Raw genomic sequence first — 10,548 nt, 5'->3', positions numbered from 1 at the left:
AAATTTTATGTTTATAGGTATAGTTTATAATTTTACTTTGTATACACACTCAGTATTAAATCACTACATGCATGTATGCTACATTGAGTGTCAGGTAGTGAACGGCAGCTTTTGTTCTCTTTATTATTAAATTTTCATGGCTGTCATCTGAGGCAATGGACTTAAGTCAGCCAATGTCTGAGAGCTAATGAGTGCCAACTCTGGGTGTCAGGCTCATCCCTGTTCAATATGAGATCTAGACTCTGTTGGGTTTCTTTTTTCCTGCCAACCCACAATGCTATGAACACCTTACCAGGCCAGGAACGGAGCTCCTATTGGTCAATGATTCAAGGTCAAAAGAGCCTCAGCCTAGCCTGGCCAGCTCTACCCTCCTTCTCTATGGGACATGAACACATCCCTTCCTCTCCTCTTCAGGCAAATCTATTCAAGGAGGTTGCCCAAATAGGTTCTGCAAGGGGCAGGTCCCCCACAGAGGCTCCGTCTGGCTGACACACTCACAGGTACACATTGGCTACACAGTAGGACCCCAGAACTGATTTGGGGAGATGGAGTGTGAGAGATGAGCAGAGCTCCCAAATGGAAAACCCACATTACCTTTTAAATACAATGGACTGTGTTCAAGTTTCCTATTCATAAACATATTTGGGGTAAAAACGAATCCATGTTCTGGGACCACAGACATTCAGATTTGGTTTGGAATATGTTTTTATATTTACTTAAAAAGTAAAATCAAAATGAAGGTCATTGGCTCCACTGGCAGTAGACTTTGAGAGTGTGTAGTTTGTTGAGGTGGGAGGAGAGAAGGGACTATGAAACAGAGGGCAGCCAGTGCAGGGTTGTTGACCATGTACACAACTGTGATGGGGTGGAGATGGGAAAGCCTGAGACACCTTAGGGATGTGCAGAGGTTCTTCTCCAGTTCTCAGCATCCTTGGCTTGATGTTGCTGCTGGAGTCTGTAAGTCTTCATGCTTCTAGCCTGACCCCTGTGGATCCAGAGTAGCTGACACCTGAGGAAGAGGCCCAGGCACCTCAGGAGGATGCTTTGTATATATTATAACAGTGAGGCTGAGGGCTATGAGCAGAGCATCCAACGCCACCATATAGCCACTCAGGCATCCTTCTGTAAATCATTCTGATGATGAAAACACCGGGATGCCTCCTCCTAGTACATCCACACACATATCTCCATGTCTTCTTACCAGTAGCATGTTCACATGAATTCCATGCTAACCCAATATCAGCCCTTGGGCTGGTGGCATGGCTCAACGAAGAGAATCACTCGTTACATGAGCTTGGTGACCTGAGTTCACTTCCCGGATCCCATAGTGGAAGGTGAGAACCCGCTCTCAGAAGTGGTTCTCTGGCCTCTGCAAATACCCTGTAGCACATACAGGCATGCTCTCACACATGCATCAATAACGAAGAACGAGTTTTTTTAAATACAGATGTTAGTTCTTGACTGTCAGGTGCTAAGTACGGCTCTGCCTCTACTGCTGAGACACAGCTGTGTTCTTTAGTCAAGGTTGATGGCCTTAGTAGAAACAGTTCTGCAGATTAAACCCTAAGCTCTATGGCCTTCATGGTCAACAGCACATGACCACACCTAGCTACAGCCAACTGCTGGAGAAATGCCAACATGTTTTTATGGGATGTACGAACCAGTGCTCAGCAAATGCTTCAGTATATGAAATTTCAACTAAAATGCTTTTCTTAGGGAGAAATCCTAGAGACAGGTTTATCAAGTGATCTGGCTAAGAATTTAAATATCCTGTTTGTAGAAGCATTGAAATATGCTTGCCTTTTTATTGCTGTGTATTTTTGTTTTGTTTTATTATTGTGTTTATTTATTTATTTATTTGGAAGCAAGACAGACAAACATGCCAGGGTCCACACGTGGAAGTCGAAGAACAACTTGTGGAGGTCACATCCACAGTGTAGGTCCTGGGGCTTGAACCCTGGTAATCAGGTCTGGTGGCAAGCGTCTTCGGCCACTGAGCCACCTCACTGGACCTATCTCCTGTTTCTGTTGTTTGGTTGATTGGCCTTTTGTTGTGGTGGAGTTGGGGTCCACACAGCCCAGGCTAGCCTTCAATTCATACTCTCCCTAACTCAGAAGTGGGCCAGCATCAAAGTATCATTTAAGCCCTTGAAGTCATTGCCTCCTTCAAATAAGCTCCCTGCTTTATATTCTTACGAAAGAAAGAAAGAAAGAAAGAAAGAAAGAAAGAAAGAAAGAAAGAAAGAAAGAAAGAAAGAAAGGAAGGAAGGAAGGAAGGAAGGAAGGAAGGAAGGAAGGAAGGAAGAAAGAAAGGAAGGAAGAAAGGAAGGAAGAAAGAAAAGAAAAGAAAAAGTTATATGTAACTGACTCTAGCATTGTATAAGGACTGAGAAGAACAACACATTGTGCTATGTGACGCACCATGGAAGACATCATCCTGCTTGCAGCTACAACATGGAAATGGAAGACATCCTCTAAAACCTTTGACATAAAGCTATGCAGCTGACAGCATCTCATTTTTCATTTGGCCAGAAGAAATGCCAATATCAAATATGAAGTTGAACGTCTGGAGAGGTGCCTCAGCAGTTAAAGCATTTGCAACTCTTCCTGGGGACCTGGGGACCTGGGTTCATTTCCTAACTCCCACATCAAGTGGCTCACACCTGTAACTCTAACTCCAAGGGATCTGATGGCCTCTGGTGGCCTCTGAGGGCACCTGTATTTGCTCTGCAGACACGGATCCACATAAGCACAAGAAAAATAAGTCTGTTTTTAAAACTGAAGTCGATTGCCCATTCTATATAAAATCCCTCTGCATTTGATTTTCTGTAATTCGTATGAATATTTTCCTAAGTTCTTCCGTGTGGGTTTTAGTTTGGATGCTTTGTTTGTTTAATTTTGTGTGTTTGTTTGTTTGTTTGTTTGTTTGTTTGTTTGTTTTATAAGCCAATTAAGAATATTTTGTAGGGCAAGACAGAATGTAAATAAAATTCAGCTAACCATTTCCTACTCTGCTAGTCAAGAGAATTCCCACTGGGTTGTACAGCGTCCAGAAGAAGCTGGCTGTGGCCCCACCAATGGGCCTTCAGCTTGCAGCTCTTGAGGGAGGACACACAGAGTAATAAAAATATTACTGCACTAGACTTTTTCTCAGCTCTTTGACAAGCCATTGCTGGACCTGACCTCAGGGCCCCAGCTTCCTTCATTAAGCAACAAAACAATTCCCCATGGGGCTTCATGGAGACTTTCCAGCTGCATAGACATCTGCTTAGGCTGACTTCACCACACAATGGCCAATAAGCCTCCCATAACCCAGATAACTCCTGAACAAGCTGTGAGTATCCAGCCAGCAACCCAAACACTCCTTCTGTCTGGCCCCATAATGTGGTGAGACCACCAACCTAATGGTCAACGCCAGGCTCACCAAAGAGTGGTCTATTTGGTGACTCAGCACAGTAATTGCCATACATGATAAAACAGATTCCAGTGGAGCATAGTGAGACATGCCTTTAATGTCAGCATTCAAGAGGCCAGACAGGCAGGTTGTAATTCTGAGGCTAACCTGGTCTACATAGAAAACTAGAAAACATGGGGGGAGAGAGAGAGAGAGAGAGAGAGAGAGAGAGAGAGAGAGAGGAAGAAGGAGAAGGAGGAGGGAAAAGGAGGAGGGGGAAGGAAGGAGGGAGGGAGGGAGGGAGGGAGGGATGGAGGGAGGGAGGGAGAGAATCCTAGTCTTGTCGCCTAGCCATCACAAGACAGCTGTACCAGTGTGGGCCGTAAGAACAAACATTCCAGGCAAACTTACAACCAAGCAAAGCTAAAGAACATGACACAGCATCATGGAGGTATCTAAGCATGGAAGTATCTACACATGGAGGTATCTAAGCATGGAAGTATCTATACATGGAGGTATCTATGCATGGAGGTATCTTTTTTTGCATAATTCACTTTATTCATTTTTTTTTTACAAAAGTTTACTACAATGTAGAACAACAGGCTCCAGAATAACACTTCATTCTAGCTATTAGGTGGCAAAGATGTTATGACAAGGAATCCAGATGTTTAAATAGGAATGGAAGAGGGGGTCACCATCACCCCAGATGTGAGGAACAGCTTACTTTTTGCCAGATTTCTTAATTCCACCTGTGGCCAGGGGGTCCTTCCCCAAGGCCTTGGGTTTTAACTCCTCGAGTATCTTCTGTTCCTCCTTTGGTTTCTGCTTGAAAGCTTCATCTTCTTCCTCCATCTCCTTGGCCTGCTTCTTGGGCTGTTTCAAGAGCTTCCTTTTGCCACCTTCCCAGCCCTACAAGGCACCTCCAGTATCTTCATCAGACCCTGATCCTAAGCAGGAAACAGGACTTACAGCCTGTGTTTATGTCGCACCAATACGTGGCCCCTGATTAGCTGCTAGGTAGGAAGTTGCCCTCACATATTTTAAAGGATGCGTCCTCCAGGGCTGCATGGAGGAATCTAAGCATGGAGGTGTCTAAGCATGGAGGTATCTAACCATGGAGGTATCTAACCATGGAGATATCTAACCATAGAGATATCTAACCTTGGAGGTACCTAAGCATGAAGGTATCTATGCATGGAGGTATCTAACCATGAAGGTATCTATGCATGGAGATATCTAACCATGAAGGTATCCATACATGGACATATCTAACCATGGAGGTGTCTAACCATGGAGGTATCTAACCATGGAGGTATCTAAGCATGGACATATCTAACCATGGAGGTATCTAACCATGGAGGCATTTAACCATGGAGGTATCTAAGTCCCCCTAGCAGCTGCACAGATCATTCACTTTCTATCTTGGTCTCAATCAACCCATCTGCCAGTTGATTCACACATCTCAACCATCTGCTATTCCTACAAATGTAGGCAGCATTTCTCACTGTCTAACAGTTCAGTCATGTGTGTTCTGGCTGGGGCTGCCCTGAATACTGTAGGTGATACCATTGTGATTTGGATGTCAAATGTCCAACAGGCTCATGTCTTTGAATACTTGGTCTTCAGCTGGCACTATTGTTTCAGAAGGTTGTGTAACCTCTTGGAGACTCATTGGAAGAAGAGGGGAGGGGTCACTGAGTGGACAGTTGGTTTTGCAGACCACACCGACTTTCTGTCTAATTTCTGCTTCCTAGCTTTGGACACTGGTCCAGACTCCTAATGTTTCTGCCATTCTCTGCCACAATAGGATATCTTCCATTTAGGATAAGTTACAAATAAACCTTTCTAGGACAGGAGAGATTGGTCAGCAGTTAAGAACACTGGCTGCTCTTCCAGAGGACCCTAGTTCAATTCCCAGCAACCACACAGGCACTTACAACTGTCTATAAGCCATCTCCAAGCTATTTAACACCCTCATACAGACATACATGCAAGCAAAACACCAATGCACATAAAACAAAAATGAATAAACCATTAAAAAAAAAATAAACCCTTCACTGGACCAAAGAGACAGTTCCACAGTTAAGAATAGTTGCTGCTCTTGTAGAGGGCCAGAGTTCAGTCCCCGGCACATAAGTTGGATGGCTCACAACCATCTATTATCTCAGCTCCAGAGAATCCAACCTCCTCTTCTGACCTCTTCAGGCATCTGGACCCATATGCTTATACATGCACACAGACATAGACATGCACATAAATAGGTAATTTATTTTTTCTAATAAGTCCTTCTGGTTGGGTATTCGGTCACAGCAGTGAGAAAAGTAACTGAATGGAGATGTTTGTATCTCTGCTGGTAGGGTGCTCACCTAGCATGTGAGAAGCCTTTGGTTCAATACCAGGCAGGACTGCTGAAATGGACAGGATAGCACATACCTGGTCAGGAGGTAGAAGTACAGGCAGGATGACCACCTTTAAGGTCACCTTCGGCTGCCATTCTATCCGGTGCTTAAACTAAAAGTCTGTGACTTCAAGGACACCTCAGTCTCAGAGCCCTGAAGTATATGTTCATCTTGAAGCACTCATTCCCTGGGTTCTGAGGAGTCCATATACCACTGCAAAGCCCCAGATTTCTCTTGGTACCCAGGTCTAGAGGGAGGCTATGAAGAGCACCCTGAAGTGGAGCTATGCATAAGTCTTTGAGACATTCCACCCAAGGAGTCCAGGAAGGTGTGAGCACCCACCCTAGCACAGTGTGAGTTCCATAAGGGCAGACTGACAATACCCCAGAATCCATCATAAAAACCTGTGATATGTGATCAAGAAGTATTTTCTAAGTGTGTGGTGGAGGTAGACAGATAATCCAATAGACAAACAGGTGGTTAAATGGACAAATGAATAGCAGAGACAACACCTAAGGAACTGCAGTTGGGTTACCCAGCCTTTCAAAGTTCCAGCATTACCACACATATAGACTGTGGATAGCAAGCCCTTCTGCACAGGCTGATGGAAAGATTAAATGGGAGACTGAAGTGCTGTGTATAGCTTCCAGCATGAAAAATGTTTAATGAAGTGTCTGGCACACAGCAAACGCTGGCTCCCTTCTGTCTTTTCCAGGGTCCAGAGAACAAATTAAATTTAATTAAATGGTTCTAAGATATGGAGAAAGATAGGAGAGGTTCTCACAACGCTCCCAATGCAGACAGGCAGGAGCAAGGAATTATAAACACTCATATCTTTCTGCCTGCCTCATAGTCATAACTTCACATTATCCCTAACTCAGATAATGGATGCAATAAATTGAGATGCCACAGTGCCTTGCCAAGCACTCTGTCTGTGTGCCCTGGCACCTGGGAACCTTCAGTAAGCATCCCTCTATATATTAGGCTCTTCTGCCTCTGAGCCATTCACTCTTGACACGTGGGTCTCAGTGTTAACACAAAAGCCAGAGGATGAGGAATACAGAAGGAGACAACATCACAGCCTTTACTTAACACTATAAACCCAGAGAGTCTTCCTTGGCTCAGGTGTCCCTGGTGTTGATCAACACTAGCAGATGTGAGTGCTGGGAACTGAACTCAGGTCCTCTGTAAGAACATCAAGTGCCCTTACCCACAGAGCCACCTCTCCAGCCTTTCATACTGCATTAACTTTTAAGCTCTACTCTTTTCAGTCTTGGCAGTCTATACCCGTTGCCCCAATCCTTGGAGGAAAGGGTAAACTGAGGTAGAAGGATCTTGAGTTGGAAGCCAGCCTGGGCTACAGAGCACTTTGAAAAAAAAAAAAGGCCTATTTTCAGTTTCAAGAACACAGTAAAGTTTTATTAACTCTGTTTTCCATGACGTCACTCGATCTCCAGAGCTGACCTTGTCTACATGACTGAAATGTCACAGCCTTGTATCATCACCCCCCCCAGTCCCGAATCCCCTTCCTTAGAGCAGAGAGGGAGAAGGAGACATCATCAGAAAGATTTTTATGGAGTTGTCAAACGTGAATTTAAAAAGAACTTCAATGAGCCTCAACTCCTAGTACTTAAGGAGACAGAACAAGGTCATATCCAGATGGAGACATCTCTCGTGAGAGCTTGAGACATTATAAGTCAAAGCTTCCCTTTCCCACGCATGCAATAGCACAACTAGTACTTGCTGGATGAGTGAATGAATGAATGAATGGTCATCCTTGGCTGATCCTTCTCTCCCACACCTTCTTTTGCTATCAAGGGGAACAGACAGAAATGGCTTATATGCTCCTGTTTGGGGATCATGCAGTCTTCAACAATTTATACCGTATTAGTGGGGGGGGACGACAAAAGAGCCAAATCCTATGGCCTGCTCCAAAGCCATCTGGAGAGATTTCCAAATTTAGACTGAGAAAGACACTGGCCTCGGGTACCTGTCGCTAAAGCAGGTACTCCATGTCTGCTCCACATAATTACCTTCCGAAATGGCCAGATTCCCTCCTGGGAGACCAGAAACCTGAGCCTCTCCCACTGCCTGTTCTTTAAAGGGTAGGCACACATGTGGTTGGGGGTGCTGCTGCACACATGTATGTGCCCATGCATGTGGTGGCCAGGCTAAGCTCTGCGTTTCTTCAGGAGCCACCCACCTTGTTTCTGGAGTTGCTCTTCCAAAGGCTTTGTAGCTCATTGAGTAGGGTGGGCTTCCTGGTCACCAAGCCCCAGGAATCCTCCTGCCTCTTCAGCACTGGGATAATTTCTATATGGGTTCTGGTGATCGGGCTCTACTTGTAAGCATTTTGTGAACCGAGCCACCTCTCCTGCCTTAGTACCCATTCTTTCAACACGTTATGAAGACACATTTTCTTACCAGGTTGGGGCAAAGGCCATTCAGGGACTGAGAATTTGGTGGCCACAGTACAGCATGGCCCGGTTCTCCTGTGTGAGAACAGCTGACTGAAGCTGCGCTTACTTCTCTCAGATGCCTCCCCACACCCTCAGTGGTTGGGCACAGGCAAGGCACAGAGCCAGAAGCCCCTTCCCATAGGCCTCTTCTACAGAGTGACTTTGGCAGGCACACCCCTAGTCAAGCACAATCCGCTCTGTGGCTTCTCCATGCACCAGCCCTCATTTCCCACCCTCCTTCAACAGGCATCAGACTTGTCTCTGACAAGATGACTTGTCCCGTCCCTTCCCTTTTTTCTTCCCCTGTAACTGGCTTCCACAGCCAAGTCTCCTAACATATCCTTTGCTCCTTTGCATGTCTGATCCTATCTGGGCGCCTTCTTCCTGGAGTGCTGGCCTGGCCCAGACAGCCTGGCTGTTTAACACATCAGAAAGGCTGTTGATGCTGTTTGATGCTGTTTGTTTTTAGTTTGCATGTTACCAAATGCAAGCAGGCTTTGATCAGCTTGTTATTTTTATTGTGTTGTTGTTGTTGAAAAGAGACTGGTGGGATTTAGAGTTTGGAGAGCAGAGAGAGCAGGCAGATGGAGGGTTGCCATGGCAACTGTCTCCTTGACCAGCAAACGGTAGGGAAGACAGTGTACAAGTTATGTGGGAGATGGGGATAATGACCAAAGTTGAAAAAAGTGAATTCAAAAGAGACAGCATGAGAAGTTATCCATGCCCAAATGTGACAGAGAGTTAGGAAAGCCAGCAGTCATCCTCATCACTGACCACAGAAGCAGCTTTGCCCTGTAGAATCTCCTTCGCCGATGATTGTGCCAGCTAGCTTCCGCTGTGTAACAAATTTGCCTCAGACTTAGAACAGCTCATCACTGTTCATATGTCTACACAGCAGCCTGACTTTGGCTGATCTAGGCTGAGCTTCACTGAGGCATCTTTGCTCTATACATCCCTCATCCTTCGCTTTGAACTACCTGGTTCTCCTGGGAATGTTCCTTTCATGGTGACAGTAGAATAGAGGAGGGGAAAGAAAAGAAAGAAATGTGTAAGATCCAATGTGTATCATTGCGCCCAAAGGAAATCATCTGCTCACGGGTTCCATTAAAAACCCTTCACCGCTAAGGAGGCCTTGCAAAGATCATGGGGAAGGAACAAATGTGAAGGTTCCCTCACTAAGGTACCAGCAAGGAAGAAAGGATCCATGAGGGAAAGTCAACCAAGAAAATTCACGACAGTTGTTTGATCCTCTACAATGGGAAACTTTGCCTCTCACCAACTCTGAAGATGTGCGTCGAAGCCTTACCTTTAACATAGCTTTACTACGTGGTAAGAATCGCCCTGCCTCAGTCTCTCCATGGTGCTCGCAGTGATACCTTCTTTTGAACATCAGCTCTGTCCTCTTGTTAACTATCATCATGGTGAAGAGATGGCTGCAGGCAGATCAGAAGACACGCCCCCAACCATCCAATAAAGATTCGGCGTTGCCTTTTAGAAAGGCCAACTAAAAGGCTTGAAGGACAGACCAGAAGGAGCCAGGTTTAATGCCCAGCACCCACATGGAAGCTCACAATTGACTGTAACTCCATGTCAAGATGTCTGACACCCTCTTCTGGCACACATGGTGCATGGACATGTTTGAAGGCAAACAGTCATATGCATAAAATAAAACATTTTAAATCAACCATGCATGACCAGGAAAAGAGCACCTCAAAATGCACTATACCATATTCCCGACAGTGCCAGCCACTGTGACAAGGACAAGAGTTCCTGTTAGCCATACAAAAGGGCAGAGTTGATCTCACAAAGGAAATGATGGCTGCTCTTAGAAAGGGCCAGGGGACCGGGCGTGGTGGCGCACGCCTTTAATCCCAGCACTCGGGAGGCAGAGGCAGGCGGATTTCTGAGTTCGAGGCCAGCCTGGTCTACAAAGTGAGCTCCAGGACAGCCAGAGCTATAAAGAGAAACCCTGTCTCAAAAAACCAAAAAAAAAAAAAAAAAAAGAAAGAAAGAAAGGGCCAGGGGGGAAAGAAATGGGGAAGTCAGGTAACCAGCATTCACTAGAAGCAGCCAGCGCGTGCATCTTTGTCCTCACGGAAGGCAGAGAGGCAGGTCAGAGGATTGCAGAAGTGTATCATTGCAAACTGCTATGTCCCACACAGGGAAGGGATAATGGTGACATTGACACAGATGACTGGGAGACTCCTGATACCTACAGAAGGATTATTTGAAAAAGTAGGCATGGTAAATTAGACAAAAGAGGTTGGGGGTTGGGGGGAGGGGTGCAGAAGAGAGG

General features: G+C 45.5%; 1 pseudogene; it reads right to left on the bottom strand.

The window, feature by feature from the left end:
- Positions 1 to 4,088: 4,088 nt before the first annotated feature.
- On the bottom strand, positions 4,089 to 9,672 carry LOC147002336 (translation machinery-associated protein 7 pseudogene; annotated as a pseudogene).
- Positions 9,673 to 10,548: the final 876 nt, after the last annotated feature.

The sequence above is a fragment of the Mus caroli genome, unplaced genomic scaffold, assembly GCF_978045245.1.
Source record: "Mus caroli unplaced genomic scaffold, Mus_caroli_1 scaffold_10, whole genome shotgun sequence".
Classification (NCBI taxonomy): Eukaryota; Metazoa; Chordata; class Mammalia; order Rodentia; family Muridae; genus Mus; species Mus caroli.
Note: the sequence above shows the minus strand (reverse complement) of the source record. Positions and strands in the feature narration are given on the sequence as shown.